Source organism: Pleurodeles waltl, chromosome 12 (assembly GCF_031143425.1).
Source record: "Pleurodeles waltl isolate 20211129_DDA chromosome 12, aPleWal1.hap1.20221129, whole genome shotgun sequence".
In the NCBI taxonomy this organism is placed as follows: Eukaryota; Metazoa; Chordata; class Amphibia; order Caudata; family Salamandridae; genus Pleurodeles; species Pleurodeles waltl.
In genome coordinates this window covers 501,614,684-501,639,874 of record NC_090451.1, presented here as the reverse complement: position 1 = coordinate 501,639,874, position 25,191 = coordinate 501,614,684, and the positions used below count along the sequence as shown (strand labels likewise).

The following is a 25,191-nucleotide window of genomic DNA, read 5'->3' as shown; positions in this document are numbered from 1 at the left end:
CCAACTTTTGAGAGCTCCACCATGCATGGAAAAGACCGCCAGACGCTTTTCCAAGGTGCCTGTTCTACGGTCACTCTCCTAAAGTGACTCTGTCTCTATTGTTGATGTGGCCATCATAGGCTGCGCCATCACCGCGCTTTCTGGGCCCTAGCCAAAACACCATCTCCAGCTGAGCACTTTTATTTCATCTCCACCTAAGCTTAAAGCCCTAGTTGTTCCTCTTCTAGTTCAATCTGCTTTCGTCTATGCATGTCCCAGCACCTAACAGTATAATTTTCTTTAAAACTGTAATTTAATGTTGTATTACTGTTGCTATGCTTATCACAGCTCCACAGTTCACAAAGTAATCAAGGCTCCTGACTGTACTGTAAATTTGGTGTATCTGCTTCCTGAGCAAATTTCATTCCTTCCCAAGTACCTCGTAATCTGTAATATTTCTGTTCGTTCTACCTTTGGTACATTCTGCTCAGCTGAATACTGTACATCTCTGTGACTAATTTTATGATGTCTTATGTAATGTTATATCACAATGTAAATCACTGATTTGAATACTGATCACACATATTGCTCTGACTCCCCTCTGGCGCCTGGCTCACATTACAGAAATCACAGACACACATACATAAAAATCATATTTTTACAATATAAATAGGAGAAACCAAGTGCAATAAATAAGCATGTGCCCTGCAGAACAAAGTATCTGCAAGCGGGGTGTTTCAGAATTGTTCCTATAAAACTGTTACCAAGCCTTTCCAGCTGCATAAACCATCCTGAAAGTAACATGTTAATATCCCAGTAAGATAGCTTAGGGGCTTACCTTTCTGTAGAGATCTGTGTGTAGCCGGTAGATCACACATTTGTATTAGTACAGACCAACTCAGTTTTAATTCTTGTGACATTTTGAGAAAATGAGTATGAACTAGGAGGTATCATGTGTAGGTACTTAACCTGCTCCCGCTCCCCCACCTCACTTTCCAACCTTGGAAAATAAAGCACTTCTGAGACTTGACCGAATGGATTACTAAGAAAAATAAAGATATAAGATGTGGCTAAAGTATAAGTCTGGTATTCAGGCATCACTTCCCTTAGAGGGACACCTGAGGAGTAACACCACATATATATTGAGAGGTTGACATGTTTTTCTCAAGATATGTACATCAGAAAAATATAAATTCCAGGATAAATAACTCGGAAAATCTATTAAAAAGGATCCAATAAGAATAGTAGAGGTAAGTAATAAGGCTTAGAGGGTAGGATAATTGAAATTGGTGCAATAAATTACATTTAGGGGTTGATTTGAAACAAAGCATGTTAATGGAGTAGCTGATGCAGTGAGTTAATGAAAGTGATAATAAATAAAACACAGGTAAAGAACTGTTAACTGAATTAAAGGAGATTGCTAAATGGGGTAAATGCAAAGAAGGGAGGTGATTCAGAGACGTATTTACCAATAAACAGCTATTTAATAACATTAGAAAAATGCTAAAAACTGGAATTCCTAGATCAAATTCATAATTCCCTCAAAAATGTCCCAATGATTTTTTGCACCTATTTATTTCATTAGTTTTGGCAATGGAAACTAGTGTATCCCCACTGCATCCAAAAAGCACTAGTGCATGTGTACCAAAGAGCATTAGGAGGAAACGGAAGAGCTGAGATTCCTATATCTCATTTGCAGAAATGCCTACAACAGAAAAACTGATTGCAACTAAATTGCAGACGTTACTACAACTCAATAGCTGCATTCAAAGCAGAAGAACAATCAAGAGAACTACAACTGAGTAGCGGAAATTGCTGCAACTAAATAGAGGAATGGAGTTGTTTCAGTGGTGTAGCGTAGGTTGTCAGCACCCGGGGCAAGGCAAGTAATTTGCGCCCCCTAACCCGTGGATTTTAGCACTCGCGAGTGCGAGCGCGCCCCCTCGATATTGCGCCCGGTGCGGCCGGCCCCCCCTGCACCCCCCACGCTACGCCACTGAGTTGTTTAAAACGTAAAAGCTAGGAATGGCTACTGCAAACTAGCTGAATTGATTCCAATTGAAGAGCTCAAATGAAAATTAACGTGAGTCAATGGCGAGTGGTTAGGTACACCACGAAAAACACAGAGGCAGTTTCAAATGTAAAACATCCCATCATGACCTGGTGCAATCTACTCTCTAAAAAGAGCTGAACTTGTTTATAAAAAAAAAGAGTTGAACTAACTCACTGCTTCCTGGTCTGTACCTGCTGTGGTAGCCAGCGTCCCTGTTAGAGTCTAGTTGTCCACTATATCAAGTGCTGGGGCCCAGATTTTTTCTCGGAAGTCTGTCACTGAGGCTACCAAATCCCAGGGGTGGTGAATAGTAAGGCTGCCGAGTTTTGATTGCACCTCAAGCTTCTTTCCTCTACCACCCTACTCTTGTCTCACAATCATTGAGTTGTTGCAGTGTCACTAGACCAGGGTAATTGACAGGGATCCTGCATGGGATCAACAGCTATGTGCAAGTTACTGGGCAGGCTTACGGGGGGCACCCAAATGAGAAATGAGCCACAGGTTCCTCAGGACCGACAGGTGAAAGTTACTAGTCTGCTGTGTAGGCACAGGATGAACACAGAGGCTCTGACCCTGAACACAGTACCTCTCGGTGCAGGAGCGGTCCTCCTGGAGCAAGCAGTGTGGTGTTGGGCTTTGCAGAGCTATCCTCGGGCAGGTGAGGCAAGTGAGGCGAAGTCTCGCTGGTCTTCTCTATGGCATACAGCACGGTCTCTGCTGACGCGTCGTCACGGGGAAAGCCCAGTTGTTATGGCAATACGGGGGATACACTGGGAGGCATCCCTCAATTCCTTAGCATCGGCTTGGGCCAAAGGTGGTGATTTTAGTCAGTGCATGTCACTGATCTTGGTTCTTACAAAAAGAGAGCACTGGGCTATGGTGAAGGTGTGGTGCTCGATCTGTGCAGGAAAGTCGTTTTTTTGCAGATAGGAGTGCTGGGGGGTGCGCTAGTGTTCATAGAAAGCCTTGATGGCCATGAGACTTCGATAACGGGGGTAAGCCAACAAGCCCTTGGAGGTACTGGGGGTTTTACATGGTATAGAGAAGGTTTCAGTTCTTCTCATTGCCGGGGGGAACAAGAAGCAGGCTAGCACAGCTTAGCAGGTTGTAAAGTGGCAGTCCCTCCTGGCAGCACAGCAATCAGCAGGCAGCAAGCAAACACAACAAAGTAAATAGCAAAGTGTCAGTCCCCTCTGGCAACAAGGCTCTTTTTCTTGGCTCAGTCTCCTTAGGACCCCGATGTGAACTGAATTGGTGGGGTTTTGGTGAACAGTACTTATACCCAAATGTGCCTTTGCAGTCGGGGAGACTTCAAAGAGGCCTTTCAAGAGTACAAGGTCCCTGCCCTTCCTTCCCTGGCTCCAGACACTATCAATGGTGGTATGCAGCCCTTTGTATGAGGATAGGCACAGCCCTATTTGGGTGTGTCAGCTCCTCCACCCATCTAGCCCAGGAAGACCCATCAACCTCCTGATGGGCCATCTGGATGTAAATGTCACACCCCAACTCCCTCTGTGTGTGACCGCCTAGATGGAATGCACAAAGTCCAGCTGTCATCTACCGCAGAAGTGTATTCAGAGACAGGCAGAGGCATAGGATTGTTAAAGTAGGAAAATGCCAACTTTCTAAAAGTGGTATTTTCAGACCTGCAATATAAAAAACAGCTTTACTAAGAGATGTGTGTTTAAATTGTGAGTCCACAAACTGAAAAACTTCAATTTTCTGTCTGCTTCCGTGGGACATTTCACATAAAGGGTGATTTAAGTCATTCCCTATGTTAACCTATGGAAGAGATAGGACTTCCAGTAGTGAAAAACATATTTAGTTGTTTTTTACTACCTGGGCATGTTGAACCTAAAACGACATGTCCAACTTTTTAAATGCATTGCACCCTGCCCTTGAGGCTAACAAGAGCCTACTTTAGAGGTGACTTAAATCAAATAAATAGGAAGGTTTGGGACTGGCAAGTCGATGTACTTGCCAGGTCGAAATGGCAGTTTGCAACTGCCCACGCAGGCTCTGCAGTGGCGGGGCTGAGACATGTTTGAAGGGCTATTATAGTGGGTGGCACAGTCAGTGCTGCAGGCCCACTAATAGCATTTAATTGACAGGCCCTGGGCACATACAGTGCTCTTTACTAGGGACTAACAAGTAAATTAAATACACCAGTTGAGTATAAGCCAATGTTACCATATTTAGAGTACAGAGCACCTGCACTTTAGCACTGGTCAGCTGTAGTAAAGTACCCAAAATCCTAAAAGCCAACAAAATGAGTCTGGAAAACAGGAGTTCAGAGTGCAAAAAGTTAGGGGAAACCACCCCAAGGATGCTAGGTCTATCAGGGCTTTATTAGCTTTAGTTACCTATGAGAAGTATAGTAGGCACATCTCATTTTTTTCTTGCATTTATCATAGGATGTCTGCTTCTTAATCAATCATGGTAAAAAGAACAGATGATAGACGGAATGCTGAACAATGCAAGCATTCACCCCCAGTCAGAAAGATCTGGGTTTAGGGGCAGGGATCATGCATATTTTTAACAGCTAATGTTTCTGATTTGTAGGAGCGTTTTCAGGTAGGTCGTCAAGAAGACGGAAGTAGCGGAAGTACGTACGGACCACTTAGCAACTGACAAGAATGTAGCACGTTTGCTCTACGTGGAGAGGGTGCACTCAGCATTATTCTTTCAGCCCGACATAACCACACCTTATGACTAAATAGCCAATTCAATCATAATTTATAAAACAATAAATGTGCCATGTCAAGTTGGACACACCAGCGCAGCCTGCTGCAAACATCATGCCTTTGTCTAATGAATTCATCAATCAATCAAGAAGCGAAAGGTCAAGTGATGAGTCCCGCTTAAACCTCCCCGCGGTGGCTCGAGTGTGGAGAGCAGGCCATCTGTCTATTGGTTGATGCTTTAATACGAAAAGCTAATTTTAGCTTGGCAGCTAAGAGTTCATATTTGTGAGATGCGCTCTCCATCAGGTCCTTAATTTCCGTGTTCTGCCAGCGGTCCGTGTTTAGATGCAGAGGCACAGCTCGCTTGTGATGCAGCTGAATATAAAGTTAATTTCCGGTCTACTGAGAGAGAGACTGCGAGGCCACTTATTGTACTGCACTTGGAAGCGGTATCAGATTTGAAAGTGGAAAAACGATGACGATGGGTGTTAAATCTCTATACTTATACACGTCCCTTCCATCCCACCGTTATTTCAGCTTTCACACTCTCATAGTACCCTGGTTTCTGCTGTTCTCCTAGTGTTCCTCACTTCAGTGAAACAATGTATTTATTTTCCCAGATTCCTTGCTTAACAGAAAGTCTATACATTCCTGTTATGTCTTAAAATTAGGCAATACATCAATCAGTGTAACTGCCAAACGTTTCTTCATAGGGTTTTAAAGATGCTCTTGTTCTATCTCAGACACACATGACCAGAATTCTTTCAATACTTAGTGGTCTGCAGCAGTGGCAGCTGGTAATTTTAGGAGTGACGGCGACCAGCCATGAACACAAATATACACACTCACACCCATGCATTCATACGTGCATACGCACGCACCCATTTACAACACTCACTCACTCAAATATGCATACATACATTAATACATACACAAACACGTGCACCAAACATCAAAAACAAAACATACCTACAGCAGCTTTCCGGGAGGTCCCAGGATGGTTGGGAATGATGCCTTCTCTCAGTGTCTGACCTAAGGTCACTCCACCCTACTCTATGACAATGTGTCACTGATTGACACTCAGTGCTGGGCACTTCAGGGTTTAAAACTGAAGAGCCCAGGTCCAAGACAATAAGTGACGCTCCCCTCTCGTCCCAAGGAGGGAGGACCTCGAGGCACTTGAGGGTGGCCCCTTGCAAAGTACATGGAAGGCCTCTCTTCCGAAATCACTCAGAAACTTGCAGGCCAGAGTACTGTGCTGAGGGCGTCACCTGGAGCTCAGGGCCCCCGCACCCAGGGGGCTTTGTTAAGCCACTGCCCCACAGGGCTGTGAAATCCTCAGACTAGTAAAGTTTGGCTCAGGCAGCCAGGAGCCTGCGCTTTTAGCACATTCTAGATCCTTGCTGCCTGACTTGAGCAAGAAGAGTGTTTGTCAGGCTGACCTTTGTTCAGACACTCTCCTTGTTGTGAAAAAGTTGGAGGAGTATACCCTCAGCCCATACAGATGGGACACGTCTGGTCTGCAGATTCAAGTTTAGCTCTGTTTTCTTTTTCGCTGATTGAATGACAGACATCTTGCGGTATAAAGACACACCTATGGCATGGGGTGTGTAACATTTAGGAAACAGAAACTATTTTGTTTTCAGAACCCCAACTCAGAGATTTATCAGCTAGCTCCTTATTCAGAGTAATAGAGAGCCAACAGCATAAATGACCGGACTCTAAGGGGCATATTTATACTTGGTTTGCAACGTTTTAGCCATTGATTTTGACGCTAAAACAGGGCAAACGTAACTCCATATTTATATTTTTATGCTACCTCTTCTGGACATACATGTTATGACTCATGGCGGTAGCTATATTGACCTCGGTCCTAGGCGATGCATGGCCAAATCTCCAACACCTTATTCAAGATGGACAAGATGTGGCAAAGTATTCCTATTTGATCCAACCTGGACATAACTTACTGTCTGGGAAGAGCAGTCAGCATCAGTGTGGTGCTTACGTCCCACGCTTGGATTCTCTCCACCAGATTCTCCAGTGACCCCCATCTGTCACTCTTGGATATGCACTTTAATGGGACCCATTCCAGACATAAGATGGATTCAGCCCCAGAATATTTCAAAGTTTCAAAGACAGTAAGGCAACAGCACATCTTATGCACTTGCTGTGCTGGTGCAATGGTTCTCTGCACAATTGTGACCTTTTCAAGGCTTTGGCAGGGGATATCAGCAGAGGAAAAACCAGAATGTGCCTCAGTATCAAAAGGCCTCTCATTCTTTTTGAGGTACAGGATCAGGTTGGCAGAGTTCAGGCCCAGAGTGGCAATGATCAACCCAAACCTCTGGCCCTTCCCTCCAGCGGCTGCTGCAAAACTACTTTAAGTCATCCTCAGCAGTGCATGATCTCCCAGTGGTAGATCAATTCACCATTAACCTTCCAGGGCAGAGGACCATCACATTCGACTAATGGGTGTACCAGATTGTCGAACATGGTTGCTCCCTACCAATCACATCCTTCGATTATGCCACCTCCACCACAAAACCTCCTGGAGGACCACTTATCCATACTACAAGGAGAAGTTCAGGTGCCTGCATCAGAGATCGGGACTAGCTATTGTTCCTGTTATTTCCTGGTGCTGAAAAAGGATGAATACCTTCACCCCATCCTAGATGTTCATCCTCTGAAACATTTCCTTTGAAAGGACAAGTTCAAAATGCTCGCCTGGGCCCCAGTTCTGCCTGCCATGGGTGCAGGGGACAGGACAGTTGCATTGGATTTGCAGGATACCTATTTCCACAGTTCCGTCCTGCAGTCTCACAGGTGCTACCTGCAGTTTGGGGAAGGCCAAGAGCGATTTCAGTCCTTAGTGCTCCACTTTGGCTTTATCAGTGCACCTCATGTGCTTACAAAGTTGATGAAGATGGCCGCAGCCCATCTTCACAGGTTCCTAAATTCAAATCTTCCCATACCTCAACAATTGGTTGCTGAAAGCAGGCTCCCCTCAAACAGTCATAGACTACTTCCTGATGATGGACTACTTGTTGGGCTTTTCCATAAATTTGCCAAAGTCACACCTGACTCCTTCACAAAGGCTCCCTTCATCAAAGTGGCCCTGGACATGGTGATTCTCCGAGTCTTCTCTCCACTTCAACGAGTCCAGGACATTTGTGATATGATCCCAATGTTTCAACCTTTGACCTGTGTCTCAGTAAGAGTGTCTCTGAGGCTTCTTGGCCTTTTGACCTCGTGCATCCTTCCTGTAGAACACATCAGGCAGTACATGCAGGATCTGCAGTGGGATCTGAAGTCTCCATGACCTCAGCACTGAAGGAACATTTTGTGTTCCACCCAGGTGTTGGAGGAGACTGCAAATGATCTGCAGTGGTGGCAAATGGACTGATGGCAGCTCCCTCTCTTTGCCCTACCCAGAACTAATAATCATGATTAATTCATTGTTGCTGTGTTGGGGAGACCTCAGAGAGGTGGAGATGAGAGGACTCTGGTCTCCAGCTGAGACTTGTCTCCATATCAACTAGTTGGAGATGGTGGCAATTCACTTGTCGCTGAAGGCATTCTTTTCGACCATCGGGGGGGGCACTTGTACCGGTGGTCACAGACAAAACAAACACCATGTGGTAATGCAACAAACAGGGTAGTGTGAGGTTTTGGGTCCTATGCCAGGAGTCTTCATGCCTTATAAAATGGCTGAACTCTTAGAACATCTCCCTGAGAGACCAGCACCTGACAGATGCAGAGTGTGTCATCCAACAATTTGGGAACCTTGGCTTGGTATGTTTATCACCACAGAGAATGTGCAGTGTCAGAGGTTTTTGTCAGTTGGAGTTCCCAAGGCTATTCTCCCTTAGAGATGTCTTCATCTGGGACTGGCACTTGGGATCCTTTGCCACTTTCCATCTCTACTTCTCCTGCCCAGTGTATTGATAAAAATCAAGAAAGACTCAGACCAAGTCCTTCCTGGTGCCTCTGGACTGGGCCATGAGAGTGTGATAACCAAAGCTTCTGGCAATAAGCAATGTATACTCCGATTTGGTTGCCCCTTTGGGAGGACCTCATGTCACAACAGTAGGGCCAGGTCTTGGACTCAAGTCTCCACAAAGTACACCTCGATGCATGGAGATTGAACTGCAATAGTTAATGGCTTTCGATCTTCATACCAAAATAGTTAGTCATCCTGACAACCAAGCACCCTTCCACCAAAACTATATGCTGGGAGAAGTTTGTTGTCTAGTGTTCCTCCTGTGATATTCAGTGTTTACAGGCAAAGTTGTCTGACATTTTATTGTTTTGCCTTTCTCTAGCCAAGCAAGTCCTTGCTTTGGTGGCAATTAACTGTAACCTTTCTGTCCCCTTGACCTTACTTCGGTTGCCAATCAGTCATCCATTTTTAAATTACCGGTTGTATTGCGTTTCTTGTAGGGGCAGATCCACATTTTCCAGTCAACGCCTTTTTTAATGCCACAGTGGGATCTCAGTTTGATCCTCAACTACTTGATGTGCACACCTTTTGAACTGATACATAGCTGTCCTATATACCATAAAGACAGTGCTAGTCATCTCTATCACTTTTGCACAATTAGTAGGTGAACTTCAGACTTTTATCATCCAGCAACATTACACTTCTTTCTTTCCAGACAAACTGTGAATTTATTGCCAATGGTGGTCACGCCCTTCCACACAGAGAAATCCATTACTTTGCCATCTTTCTATGACCCACGTCATCTGTCCAAGGAAGAGAAGCACTGTCTTGATCCCAAGAAGTCCCTCAGTATTTACATCAATCAGACCAGAGAACATTGATTAAATAGATATTTAATTTTTTGTGGACTTTTCTGGAGCCAAAAAGGGGAAAGTGGTACAAGAGAGAACCATCTCCCGATGGATTGTATTATACATAAAGATCTTCTATGTGCAAGCAAAGAAGCATCTGCCAGAAGGCTTACATGCTCATCTCACCAGAGCAAAAGCTGCTTTCACTGAGCAAGTGTGCGGTGTGTCAGTCTTGCCATCTGCCAGGCTACTATGTTGACATTCCTACACGCAACCATGAAGAACTATTGCCTGGACACCCTGGTCCAATGGGATGGGCACTTTGCTTGATCTGTTCCGTGTGATTAACTGGTCTGAGCTATTCCACTGACCCACTACATGGGTGGTATCTATTTACAAGAGGAGGAATCTGCACCAATGCATGCCCTCTTGCATCAAAGGGCAAGGGTGCCTGTGTTATTGGCAGATTGTTTTTGTGCAGAAAGGGACACCTTACTGCACAACAACAATCCTTAACAGCATTTTCCTCTTTCTATGTGTGCTGCAGAATGCAGCATGCTTAGAAGGAGGAAGTAATGAGGAGAAATGCAGACAATTTTCCACATTTCGCCTGGCTCAGGGAGGCATATCATTTTGATGCATTCCCAGGTTTACTAGCTTTAGCAAATCTGGGAATGCGCCAAATTCATGGGTGGACGCATGGGAACACCCATGCTCCACCCATGAAATGTCTCCCTGAGGCAAAGTAAAACAAGGCAGCAATATAAGCCATACAAAGTGGTTTTGTGTGGCTTAGTAAATCTCTAAAATGGTTTTGCATTGAGTCTATGCAACCCAGACACATAATCAGAGCAAGTCTGCCCTAAAATTCGGAAAGACGGAGGAATTAAAAGATGGAAAACACGTCTGTGACTGGCTGGACCCTGCTCGCCCTCACTCCACTCCTGCTTGTGCTGACTCTGCCTCTGGTGCTCTGAGGCTCCCTGATCGTGATTGGTGGAAGGGTCGGCAGTGGCGGTGCGCTGACACTTCAAAAATGCCGCGGCAGACTTTCATGGCGTTCAGAGCTTTGGAGGAAATCCCAGAAGACCCGGGGAATGCTGTGAACCCTTTCGTGGAGGAGGAAACTTCCAGCAACAGAGATGCAAAGGTGAAAGCACAGGAGCGGACATCGCCAGAGAGTCGGAGACGGTGGTCTGATACGGGCACTGAAGCTGCAGACGGAAGACAAGCGTCCGGAGATCCTGATCCAGGCAACCGGGGAGACGAGTGGCTGCATCCCGCCACGCTTCAGGAGAAGCGTGGCCGTTCAGGTGCGTGGGACTACGTCCCTGAACGAGACTGCGAGTGAGAGACAGAGGGCAGAAGGGGGGAGGTCAGAAAGAGTGGAAAGGCGGGAGGGGAAAGACAAAAACGAGGAACCATAAACAAGCATGAGCACGGAGGAAAGGAGGTGGGGGCCGGAACAGAGTAAACAGACGAGTAACGGAGAAAAGGAGGGGGGGGGGAGAGAACGAATATAATACATACCACGAGTCCTTGTAGAATATCCGATACGAAAGCCAGCAAACCCATGCGTAGGTCCGTGTAAGCATTAAAAGAACAAAATAGAAAGGATAGAAATGAAAACACTAAAGGAAGACAACATCTATTAATTGCTACTAAACAGAATAATAAGAATGGAGAGTCAGGGAAGGGGAAAGGATACAGAGACTAAACCGAGACAGGTGGCATGTACACTTACCGCTATCTTCTCTTCTCTCCACATGCACTTCCCGGGGATGACCTGTGAACCAGGGAGACAGAAACGAAGAGTGAAGACAGAATCTCAAGAACATCCCCACCCTCAAGTCACACCACCAAATACTCACCTGTTTTCTACTACATCTTCAAATTTCAATAAAAATAAACCTTTCTTCAGACTACCGCGGTCTAGAGTGCTTTATCCACGACCCCCCGCTCACAAGTGGTGTCAGAAGTGGGATCTGCAAACACAGAAAAGAATCCACAACTATGGAGGAGAAGGCAACTATGGCAGATGTCATAGCCCAATTGGCTGAGGGGCAACAACATCTTCAGTTGATATGGGAACAACAAATGAAAGAAGCCAAAGAGGAACGGGAGGCATTGCAAACAGCGCTAAAAAGCCAGGCGACGATTATGGCTAATAATCAATTGGTACATGAAACAGCATTGGGTAAACTTACCGACACCATCGCCCATACAAAAGTACACCCCACAGTACCAAGTAGTGTGTTACAACGATACCAGGAATCGGAAGACCCCGACTCTTTCTTCACGAACTTTGAAAGAGTGGCCAGTACTGCTAATTGGCCTGAGGACAAATGGGGACAATATATCGCCCCCCTACTCACTGGCCAATTGCAAAAAACGTGTCAAGCTCTCAATCCGAGTGGGAACTTACCATATAAGGACATAAAGAAAACTATCCTAGAAAGAGTGGGCTTGGACAGCAAGAGTTATCGCACTAAGTTTAGGCAACTAAAATGGCAGCACCAGGAAAATCCCCGTACCTTGTACTATAGAGTCCAACATTCAGCCGGGAGATGGTTGCAACCCACAGAGAGGACAAGAGAAGAAATGTTTGATATAATAGTATTAGAACAGTACTTTGATGCTTTACCTCCTACCACTCGGAACTGGGTACGACAGCATCCTGGACTCACAACCGAAACAGCCGTAGATCTTGCCTGTGCTTACCACAGAGGCTCTGACTTCCGGGCTACCATTAGCCGGGCTCCTCCTCCTACGATCCGACCAGCCCTTCCTAGACTATAACAACCTCGGCCAGTCGGAGCCCACGGACCGGAAAGAACGCAACCAGGGGGCCCGGGACCCTCTGGATACACAGGCTTTGGTCCTCAATGCTACAATTGTTCAGAATGGGGCCATATACCCCGATATTGCCCGCATAAAAAAGATGTTGAGGAACCCATGGAGATAGGGCTGACAAAGGGGAGAGTATTCTGGACTGGAGGAGAAAAACCAAAATATACCCTCCCTATCTTTGTCAATGACATAGAAAGATTGGCCCTAATCGACTCCGGATGTAGCCAGAGCATGATCCGTAAAGACTTAGGCCCTCATTCTGACCTTGGCGGTCTTTTCGCGAGACCGCCGAGTTACCGCCGCGGTGAAGACCGCCGACCGCGGCGGTATGCCGCTGTGCGCATTCCGACTGCTGGGAGCGTTCCGCCGGGAAACCGCCAGCAGCCACACTGGCGGTCGGCGGAAAAGTGGAGACTGGTCAACCTCCACCGCCACGCCAGCAGAACACCGCCCACAGAATTACGACCCACATATCTGTGTGGCGGTCTTCTGTTGGCGGTGTTCTGTTGGCGGTCACCTCCCCATGGCTCCCGTCGCCTCCCGGAGGACCAACGCACAAGGTAAGTTGACCGTCCGTGAGGGGAGGGGGAGGGGGGGTGTTGTGTGATGTGGGCGTGCATGGGGGTGTGCGTGTGAGTGTGTAGAGGGGGTGTGTGAGTACGTGTATGCGGGCGGGGGGTGCTGCTGTGTCTATGGGTAATGTGTGCTGTTCGGCAGGTGCGCATGTCTGCATGTATGTGTGCGGGTATGTGTCCCCGTTGTGTATGTGTGTGTAGGGGGTGTGTATATGTGCATGTTGGGGGTGTGTGCATGTCGGGGTGCATGTATGTGCATGTCGGGGTGGGGGTGGGGAGGGGGTTCGTACCACCTCTGGGGGGTGGCAGGGGGGTGGAGGGTGTGGGGGGAGGACTCGGGTGGGTAGTGGGGGGTGGGGGAGACCCCTATCAGTGCCAGGGAAGGAATTCCCTGGCCCCGATAGTGCTTACCGCCATGGTTCGCATGGCGGTTCCCGACCGCAAGAAACCGCGGCGGTAGGCAGGGTCATGATACCGTTGGCGGTCTTGGGACGACCGCCGGGCCGGAGTGCGCAAACTCCAGCCCGGCGGTCATGACCGCCGTGGCGGTCGGAGTGGGGAAGTGGCGGGCGATCGCGGCGGTGACCGCCGCGGTCAGAATGCCATTTTTCTGACCGCCGGTCTGTTCGCGGTCCGACCGCCGCCTCTCCACCGACCGCCAGGGTCAGAATGAGGGCCTTAGTGATGCCAGGACAGGAAGAACCCGAGTCCCAGGTTCTCATCACCTGTGTACATGGGGACCAACGGTATTATCCCCTTGCCACTGTAAGAGTAAAATGGAGAGAACAAATCGAGAAACTCCGGGTCGGGGTACTCTCCACCCTAGATGAAGACATAATCCTCGGGACGGATTACGAGGACTTCCCTTCCTTATTAGAGAAAGCTGGGCAAGAGCACCTTCTGAGGGGTTGGTGGGCGGAGGCACCTAGTGGTATCATAACTGAAGAACCCGCACGGGAAAGGAGTATCCTCAGCAGGAGACAAAAAAGAGAGCAACGACTGGCTTATATACAACACTGTCCAGCACAAGGCGGTCCTGCTACAAGGGGGAAGATTTGCACGATCATCGGGGATTTCCGACAGAATCAGAATGAGGACCCCACTTTAAAACATGCATGGCAACAGGCTGAGGCTGGGGCAGCACCAGGGGTAGGTCCCAAGTTCTTGATTCGTAATAACCTGTTATACAGAAATCCCACACCCACTAGAGAGAACGACCTGCAGTTAGTAGTGCCCAAAAGTCACCGCCAACAAGTGTTACAATTAGCACATGGGGATAACGGAGAAGGGCATTTAGGGAGGGAGAAAACTGAGGAAGCAATCCTTAGACAATTTTATTGGCCAGGGGTTTATGGTGAAATACAGAAGCATTGTTCAGAGTGTCCCAAATGCCAGTTGTATCACCCCTCTCCACAAAAACCCGTACCCCTACAATCCCTTCCGATTATTGACATTCCCTTTACCAGGGTTGGAATGGACCTTATTGGGCCCCTCACCCCTTCCACTCAAGGTAAACAATATGTACTAGTCCTAGTGGACTATGCCACACGCTACCCCGAGGCCATACCCCTTTCCAGCATACACACTAAAGCTATTTCCCAGGCAATGATAGAGTTCTTTTCACGGGTGGGTTTCCCAAAAGAAATATTGACGGACCAAGGGACTCCTTTTATGTCTAGGTTAATGGCTGAAGTATGTCGTTTGCTAGGGGTAAAACAAATCCGTACATCAGTGTATCATCCTCAGACAGATGGGTTGGTGGAACGATACAACAAAACCATTAAATCCTTGCTAAGAAAGAGTATATCTGAGGCTGGTAAGGATTGGGAAAAGAAACTACCTCTGGTTCTGTATGCTATTCGTACCCATGTACAAGCCTCTTTAGGTCATAGCCTTTTTGAAATGTTGTTCGGTTGACAGCCACGCACACTGTTAGATATGTTAGCCGAACAGTGGGAGGACACGGAGGAAGAGGTAAAAGACCTCTTGACCTATACACGGGAATTAAGAGAGAACCTTCATACAGTATGGGAGGAGGCCCATGCTGCTTTACAGGAAGCTCAAAATAAGCAGAAGCAAAGCTATGACACCCGAAGTGCAGTGCGCACCTTAACCGTAGGGGACAAAGCTCTGGTCCTACTCCCTAGCACTGAGAATAAATTATTGGCCAAATGGCAAGGACCATTTGAAGTAATAGCACAGATCAATCCCACCACATATAAGTTGGCCATTCCCCAAGGAAGTGGAAGGGAACAGATCTATCACATCAATCTTCTTAAAAAATGGTTAGAACCCACAGGAGGCTCTTCCATTCATTTTATTAACTCGGAGGTTACTGAGGACATCCCATATCCCATGTTACTTCACCGGGGCCTGCCTAACCAGGCACAACCATGGATCAATCCCACTCTTGAAAGAGTATATCACGAACAACTAACCCGCCTAGTACATCACCATCAAGATGTCTTCTCTAAATATCCAGGCAAAACCACCCTAGTCCAACATCCCATTCGTCTGAAAATGAACACTGTCTCACGACAGAGACCCTACTGTATTCTTGAAGCCAAGCAAAAGGTCATTGAAGAGTTACCTAGGAGGGGGGTGCGCTGTGCTTATGACGTTTTCCTTTTCTCCTGACAGATATGTCTAAGTATGGGAATTTAAGATTGAAATTTCTTTCTTGGAATGTGAATGGTTTAAGAGTGGTAAGCAGGAGGAGGAAGATTTTTGAATATTTAAGATTGGCGGAAGAGGAGATTATCATATTGCAAGAAACTCATCTCCAACAAACAGAGTGGGAGACCTGGGTTAAACGGTTGAATTGGGTTTCTCTTAGCGTATGCTCCTCCCAAACTAGTGTGATAAAAGGCGTGGCAGTTCTCATCAAAAAATCCATAAAGCTTAGGATAGGATCGGTGCAAGTTGACCCTAGAGGGAGATGGGTAGTGGTAGAACTGTGCGTATGTGGTTATTGGGTCACGGTGGCAGGCTATTATGGACCTAACCTAGATGATCCCACACCATTTCAAGAGTTATTCAATATTTTACTTCTAGCTAGATATCCAGTGGTACTAGGCGGAGACTTCAACATTTTGTTAGACCCTGTACACGATAAGTCAACCCCTCGAGGTACGGATAACTCTCCTAAAATGAGGGCACAGGTGAAACAAGCCATGCAAGATTTAGGATTGGTAGACATATGGCACTGCAGAGGAGGCGAAGGAGACAGATATACATTTTACAATAAAAAATATGGGCATAGATCTAGAATAGATTTTTTTTTAATACATAAAAGTTTATGCCCAGAGGTCAGAAAGGTAGCCCACAATCCAGCTCACCTCTCAGATCATTCAGCTGTAAAATTACACTTGGATATCAGGGTCGTAAATAAAGGTATTAGATGTATAATTAATCGCGCTATACTATTAGACGACTCTATAGTAGAAGCATTAAAAAAAGACACAAGAGATTTCTTTCTTTTGAACCAAGGTACGGCAAGTTTATGGTGTGTTTGGGACGCCTTTAAGGCTTATATTAGAGGGAGGCTTATGAGCCTGGCAATATACAAACATCGTGAAGAAAAAGAGAAATTGGGAGATATGGAATTATCTCTAAAAACCTTGCAAGCTGCAATCCATAAAGCACGAGCAGAAGAGAAGGTCAATTTATTAGAGGACTTGATATGTCAAGAGGTTAATGTTCGGACTAAGCTAGAGGCTTTTTTGGAAAATCGCAGTAAGTTAAAATGGGAAGCTAGCCGATATGCTCACCATGAATATGGAGAAGGTTGCAGTAAGCTACTAGCATGGAAGGTTAAGTCAGACCTCTCTAAAAGATATATTTCAGCAGTCAAATCGGACAATACGATTTGTGTGGAGCAAGAAGAGATTGAGGGGGCATTTGTATCTTTTTTCCAAGACGTATACTCAGAAAGCCTGGTTAATTCAGACGAGTCGATTAGTGATTTTCTAGAAAAACTACACCTTCCAGCTCTAGAAGATTCTGAAAAGACCCTATTAAATTGTAAAATAAATGAGGCTGAGCTTATTGAAGGCATAAAAGCGTTAAAAAAAGGAAAGGCCGCTGGTCCAGACAATCTACCTAATGAATTGTACAAGGTCTTGGGGGAAGTTATTAGTCCTTTTTTATTAGAATTATTTAATTCTATGCTGGTTGAGGGGGCTCAGACGCCTAAATCCTGGAGAGAGGCTATAATTTGTCTAGTTTTAAAGCCAGGTAAGGACCCAATGTCTTGTGCATCTTACAGACCCATCTCCCTGTTGAATGCCGACTACAAACTTTATACAGGGATTTTAGCCAGGAGATTAGGGAGTGCCATAGGCAATCTGATTCATACGGATCAAAAGGGTTTTATGAAAGGGAGGTATCTCCAGGATGTAACACATGAGTTATTTGCTGCAATAGATCTGGCGGAACAAGAAAAGACCCCTCTGGCGATCCTGACTTTTGACGCAGCAAAGGCCTTCGATCGGGTCAATTGGTCTTTTTTGAGGTTAGTGCTGGAAAAAGGAGGCTTGGGATTTCCTTTTGTTAGGACAGTCAGGGAATTGTATAGATGCCCCTCAGCGAGAATTCTGGTCAACGGCCAGTTATCACAAGAATTTAGGATTTGGCGGGGTACGCGACAGGGATGTCCATTGTCTCCCTTGCTTTTTAACTTATATATTGAGCCTCTGGCAATTTCTCTTAGGTTAAGTAAGGAAATTACTCCATTTCAAAGTGGGGACTGGGAAAAAAAAGTAGCATTATATGCGGATGATCTTATGCTATACACCAAGGATGTTAGTTCTACCCTACTAGCGTTCAATACTTTGATGGAGCAATTTGGTAAACTTTCTGGTTACAGCGTAAACACAGAAAAGACAGAAATAATGTGTTGGAATTTGACTTATGCTTCTCCTTTAGTCAAACAAGAGATCAGATATTTGGGTATACGATTAACAAATGATCTAAATGAGGTACCTAAACTAAATTTTAACATAACATACAGAGAAACCAAAAAATTGCTAAAGACGTGGGCCGCTCTCCCTCTTTCCATAATTGGAAGATCCAACATTTTGAAGATGTGTATTCTCCCAAAATTCACCTTTTTATTCAACACTATTCCACTAGAGTTTAAGAACTGCTGGTTTAAAAAACTACAGGGGGATTTATCCTCGTTTGTATGGGCCTCTAAAGGAGTAAGGATCTCGTGGAAAAAGATGAGTAAAAAAAAAGAGTGGGGGGGCATTGCGTCTCCAGATTTCTTCAAGTATTATCTGGCATTTCAATTAAAAAACATTAGAAACCTATTGAATAAGAAGTCAGAATATGATCCGGCGTGGAAAGCCTTAACGGCACACCTCGAGGAAAAAGCAGATCATTTTCTATATAAATTCGGCCATCCTAAGTACTTCAAGAAGGTACGCTTGAAGACACTCAGACATGCATGCAACATTTGGATGCACTTTCGGAAGGTGCTAGAGATACCCTATTTTTGCAGCTCTTCCCCCATTTGGGATTCACCTGGCACTCCTGAATGCCTCACTGATAAATTATCAATTCCTTTGAGAGTGAGTGGGATTGTAAGATGGGGCCAGATAATGGAAGGACCAGAACTGTTAAGCTGGTCGACACTTTATGAAGGGACTGGAGGCACAGTCTCCAAATTCAAGTATCTTCAGATAGCTAGTTGGGTTAAATCGCAACAAATAGGAGAAATAGGAAGGAATATATGGGAAGGGAAATTAAACCAGAAAATCATTAATAAGGAAGTTGCTCTGTGGTACCATGCTCTGTTGGAAGCAACAAGGGATGGGACATCCCTTCCCTTGTCGAAGTGGGGGGGGATCTTTCCAACTCTAGATGTGAAATCTTTATGGAATAGGTCCTGCTCAGAATTGTGGTTCACGACCAGCCCGGCAGAGTTGAAGAAAAACCATTTGTTCACACTTCATAGGGTTTACTGGACGCCGGCCAGATTAACAGCTATCGGGAAAACTCAGAAAAACTGTCCGAGGTGTGGTGACGATAAGGCAAACGATATACACATGTTTTGGCAATGTTCAAAGTTGTGGGAATATTGGGAGGAGATAGGAAACACTTTAAAGATAATATTTAATGTGAACGTAAAATTGGATCTTTCTATGGTGGTGTTTGGGGTCAGTGAACAGGGTATGAATTATCAAAAATTGTCAGCACATCAGGAGCACCTGTTGTTTGTATTAATACTTTTGGCTAGACGAGAAATTTGTCGTAAATGGGTTGACCCCTTTCCCCCCCGTTCTAAGGATTGGCAAATATCTGTAAATCGAATGTGCATAATGGAACAACGAGGTCCCCTTTCTAGAAGGGATAACTTCTGGATGAACTGGGAAAATGTCTACCAATAGTATATTACTGTTTTGCTGTCTGGTCTCCTCCTCGTGCAACTTAAATCCAATGATTAGTACTCCCCTTACCCAATACTGGGCGATGCTTTGGTTATGACTAGGTTTCATAGAAAATAGTATATCCTGGTTGATGGCATACGATTGGGAGAATAATAAAACGTAGACCAAACGGGACGACCCAAGGGTTACGTTTCCCCCGTCCGGTACCATTTTTCCTCTACCAAAGCATGGGTGATAATTATGAGGACGGAAAAAAAGAAAAAAAAAAAAAAAAAAAAAAAAGGTCATTGAAGAGGAAGTCCAAGCCATGTTAGCAGCCGGTACAATAGAACCATCAGCCAGACCATGGTGCTCGCCAGTCGTATTGGTACCCAACCCAGACGGTAGCACCCGATTTTGTGTAGATTACAGGGGAGTTAACAACTTAACCTATTTCGATGCATATCCTATGCCTAGGATAGACAAGCTTATTGAAAGGTTAGGCCAGGCCAAATTCCTCTCTACCCTGGATCTCACCAAGGGGTATTGGCAAATACCCTTGAAAAAGGACGATAAGGAAAAAACAGCATTTGCCACCCCCTCTGGTTTATATCAGTTTACTGTCCTCCCTTTTGGATTGCATGGGGCCCCCGCCACCTTCCAAGGACTCATGGACGAAATCTTACGTCCCTTTAAGCAGTATGCTGCTGCCTATCTCGATGACATCGTTATTTATAGTAACACTTGGGAGGAGCACTTGACACACCTAGATACTATATTACAAGCTCTTCGAAAGGCCCAGTTAACAGCCAAACCTGAGAAATGTAGGCTTGGACAGACTAGCATCAAATACCTGGGGTATATTGTGGGGAACGGTCAAGTTAGACCCCAAGTGGAAAAAATTGAAGCCATCTCCAGAATGCCATTCCCCAAGAGAAAGAAAGATATCAGAGCATTCTTGGGTTTGATTGGGTATTATAGACGGTTTATTCCCCATTTCTCTACAGAGGCGGAACCTCTTACTGAGCTGCTCAAAAACTCATATCCCAGCACAGTTGGTCCTCCCTCGGTGTCTGCCATGCGGAGCTTTGATAAGTTAAAAACTGCCCTCATGTCTGAACCTGTCCTTTGCTGTCCTGATTTCTGTAAACCCTTTGTTTTACTGACTGATGCCTCTGATGTGGGGTTGGGCGCCGTGTTGACCCACCCACAGGATGATGATACCCTACACCCCATTTTGTATATCAGCAGGAAACTTCTACCACGGGAAGTGCATTATCCAACTATAGAGAAGGAATGTTTGGCGATTAAGTGGGCGATTGAATCCCTCAGTTATTATCTGTTGGGCAGGACATTTACTTTGATTACCAATCACGCTCCTCTGACTTGGCTTGCCCATCATAAAGACTCTAATTCCCGTGTTCTCCGCTGGTTCCTTTCCCTACAGCCCTTTTCCTTTCGGATACAGCATCTTCCAGGGAAGCAAATGGTGGCCGCTGATTTTCTTTCCCGCTATCCGGTCTCAGAGCGTCTCGACAGGCCGCTCTCTAGGGGAAGTGTATGTGACGGGCTGGACCATGCTCGCCCTCACTCCACTCCTGCTTGTGCTGACTCTGCCTCTGGTGCTCTGAGGCTCCCTGATCGTGATTGGTGGAAGGGTCGGCAGTGGCGGTGCGCTGACACTTCAAAAATGCCGCGGCAGACTTTCATGGCATTCAGAGCTTTGGAGGAAATCCCAGGAGACCCGGGGAGCGCTGTGAACCCTTTCGTGTAGGAGGAAACTTCCAGCAACAGAGATGCGAAGGTGAAAGCACAGGAGCGGACATCGCCAGAGAGTCGGAGACGGTGGTCTCACACGGGCACTGAAGCTGCAGAAGGAAGACGAGCGTCCGGAGATCCTGATCCAGGCAACCGGGGAGACGAGTGGCTGCATCCCACCACGCTTCAGGAGAAGCGTGGCCGTTCAGGTGCGTGGGACTACGTCCCTGAACGAGAGTGCGAGTGAGAGACAGAGGGCAGAAGGGGGTAGGTCGGAAAGAGTGGAAAGGCGGGAGGGGAAAGACAAAAACGAGGAACCATAAACAAGCACGAGCGCGGAGGAAAGGAGGGGGGGCCCGGAACAGAGTAAACAGACGAGTAACGGAGAAAAGGAGGGTGGGGAAAGAGAACGAATATAATACATACCACGAATCCTTGTAGAATATCCGATACGAAAGCCAGCAAACCCATGCGTAGGTCCGTGTAAGCATTACAAGAACAAAATAGAAAGGATAGAAATGAAAACACTAAAGGAAGACATCTATTAATTGCTACTAAACGGAATAATAAGAACAGAGAGTCAGGGAAGGGGAAAGGATACAGAGACTAAACCGAGACAGGTGGCATGTATACTTACCGCTATCTTCTCTTTGCTCCACATGCACTTCCCGGGGATGACCTGTGAACCAGGGAGACAGAAACGAAGAGTGAAGACAGAATCTCAAGAACATCCCCACCCTCAAGTCAGACCACCAAATACTCACCTGTTTTCTACTACATCTTCAAATTTCAATAAAAATAAACCTTTCTTCAGACTACCGCCGTCTAGAGTGCTTTATCCACGACCCCCTGCTCACAACGTCACAAAGGGAAAAGGCAGAGCCTGCAAGAGTGAGATAAAGGCGCAGGTGTGTCTGGTGCAGAACTAAAGAGACACTAGGCTGATTCTAGCCTATTCAGCCTTGGTATTGAGGGGGTCATTCTGACCTCGGCGGTAAAAGCCGCTTACCGCCGGTCAGAAGACCGCCACAATACCGCCGCGGCCGCGGTCAGCCACCACGGTCATTCTGACCCACAACTGCCAAACCTCCAAAAATCCGACCTCCATTGCAGTCCGCCACATTAGCGGCCCGCGATAAACTGGAGATGACCAAACCTCCACCGCCACGCCAACAGAAATACACCCATGCCATTACGATCCACAAATCCACGCGGCGGTCCTTCAAACGCGGTAGTCTATTGGCGGTACACACCGCCGCGGTCAAAATACCCACACCTTTACAAAACACTACCACATTGGACAATTTGAAATACACACACCTGATACACATACAAACAACACTCCCACACATCCAATACAATATAAAACACACACCCACATCACCCACAAACCCCTACAACCAAAAATCAGAGACGAAGGAGAGAGAGACACATCAGAGAATAGAGAGCCAGACACACAGAGGCACACTACAACATCACACACACCACATAGTAGCACAAAGCACCACACACCAACACACTCATCACCACATACACCACCCCACACCTCATCCACACCACCCCATGGCACCACAAAGACACCCACGCTTTACAGACCAAGAACTCAGGGTGATGGTGGAGGAAATCCTAAGAGTGGAACCCCAGCTCTTCGGCTCACAGGTGCAGCACACCACCATAGCAAGGAAGGCGGAGCTATGGCAGCGGATCGTGGACAGGGTCAACGCGGTGGGACAGCATCCCAGAAATAGGGACGACATCCGCAAACGATGGAACGACCTACGGGGGAAGGTGCGCTCGATGGTGTCGCGACACAACATCGCGGTGCAGAAGACTGGCGGAGGACCCCCACCCACCCCACCAGAATTCACAGCATGGGAGCAAGAAGTATTAAACATCCTGCATCCTGAGGGCCTCGCTGGAGTACCCGGAGGAATGGACTCTGGTAAGTCCTATCTCATATACTTCATCCCCCCCACCCCACCAGCATGCCAACCCACACCCCCACCCTCACCCCCAACCCACCATCACACATCATCCCTGAGAATGTATCCCTAGCACAACCCACCCAACCCCTCACCAACCGTTGCATGCCACCACAAACATTGGACACCCATTACCTAAGCATGACCACTGCACATACCCATCCCCCCCCACAAACCACCCTCACAACACCACCCACAAGGGAATGCCTGCACTGGGGGACAAGGGCACCCATAATTCGCACGGTTTTTCACACACAGAAACAATAACCATACTCTCTCACCCCATGCAGGACCCGAACGCCAACACACCGGTCAGGAGGGTCCTCAAATGTCCATCCCACCCCCGGAACAGGCCCCCAGTGAGGACAGCAGTTCTGGCGACCTGGAACCTGATGACCAGCCCGGACCATCGGGGAACTCTGGGCAGTGGGTTCCCCAAACACAGACACAGGCCACAGCAGACCCAAATCCCCCTGGGAACAACAGCACAGCTCCCACCCAGCGGGCCCATGCCTCTGTCTCTGGGACAGGTCAAGCAGCGGTGTGTCTGCCACTACAGGGCACCCAGGCTAACCCAACACCCCAACAACAACAGGGACCTGGGGGCAGTGGTAGTGGGAACACCGTCCAGGGGACAGAGGCCCAGGCAAACAGGGCAACTCGGAGGGCTGCCGTGCGACAGGGGGGGGGGAGGAGAGGCCCAGGGAACCCACTCTCCAAGAGGCCCTCACTACCATCATGGGAGCATACCACCACTCCCAAGAGACGATGGCGACGGTACTGGCCAGGTTCACCGAGATCCAGGCACAGCAGGAAGAACGCTACATGGGGTTCAGCAACCAACTCACCACCATCGCTACCGCCATGGGGAGCATGGTCCAGGCCCTCAACAGGATAGAAGACACGTTGCGGGACCATGTGGCACCACACAGGGCCACTGTCACTAGCCAGGAACAGTCTACCACCTCCGCCGGCGCTAGTGGACAGGAGGCCCACACACAACGACAGGCCACAAGAACCCCACCTCCTGCTGAAGAACAACCACCCCGCAAAAGGAGCCTAAGACCCCAAAAAAAACCAGAGTAGCATGCCAAGACCACCGCCAGCATGAGATACCCCCAGAAGTCATCCCACTGTCCCACATTGCCACCCTGTCCAAACTCAAACAGCCCCTGCTCCATCCTTCCACAGGCATATGGACAATAGACCTGTCAGACTGAGAACTGGACTCTGCCATGGACATCACTCCACCCCCCCCCATCACCGTCATCATATAATGTACCATTATCTAAGCACACAAAATAAAACAATTATTGCACAGAAAACCGTTTGGAGTCATGCTGTATTCTCAAAAAATCGTACAACACATAACAGTTCACAATATGTGATGTCAGTTAGTGATGACAACATACCAATGTCAATACGCTGTAGTACATGGCCAAACCAAGCAGAAGTCGGGCTATGAGTCATTAAGCACTGAGAAGGGAAGGGAAAAAGAATATGTAATTTAAAAGAGCTGGGGGGAAATACATAAAGTTGAGATGCATGAGGCTCTAAGTAATTGGGAAATGGCGTGGCTGAATCTTACCTGTGTGCTACTGAAAATACTGTTGTATGACAGCTTCCCTGTTGTCTGTTTCCTCACCGTCGTCTTCCTCCTCTTCACTCTCCACAGGCTCCATGGCTTCTACGACACCACCATCTGGACCATCCTCCTGCAGGAAAGGCACCTGGCGTCGCAAAGCCAGGTTGTGAAGCATACAGCAGGCCACGATGATGTGGCACACCTTCTTTGGTGAGTACATTAGGGATCCACCTGTCATATGCAGGCACCTAAACCTGGCCTTCAGGAGGCCGAAGGTCCTTTCAATGACCCTCCTAGTACGCCCATGGGCCTCATTGTACTGTTCCTCAGCCCTGGTCCTGGGATTCCTCACTGGGGTCAATAGCCACGGCAGGTTGGGGTAACCAGAGTCACCGATTAGCCACACACGCTGTCTCTGTAGCTGTTCCATCACATAGGGGACGCTGCTATTACGCATAACATGCGCGTCATGCACTGACCCAGGGAACTTGGCATTTACATGGGAGATGTACTGGTCTGCCAAACAGACAACCTGCACATTCATAGAATGGTAATTTTTCCTA

The 25,191-nt window shown here is 47.0% G+C and overlaps 1 protein-coding gene across 1 annotated transcript in view; it reads right to left on the bottom strand.

The window, feature by feature from the left end:
• The window catches only part of SMPD3 (sphingomyelin phosphodiesterase 3), a 1,015,604-nt gene that overhangs the window by 562,197 nt on the left and 428,216 nt on the right, over window positions 1-25,191 (bottom strand). The window lies entirely within an intron of this gene.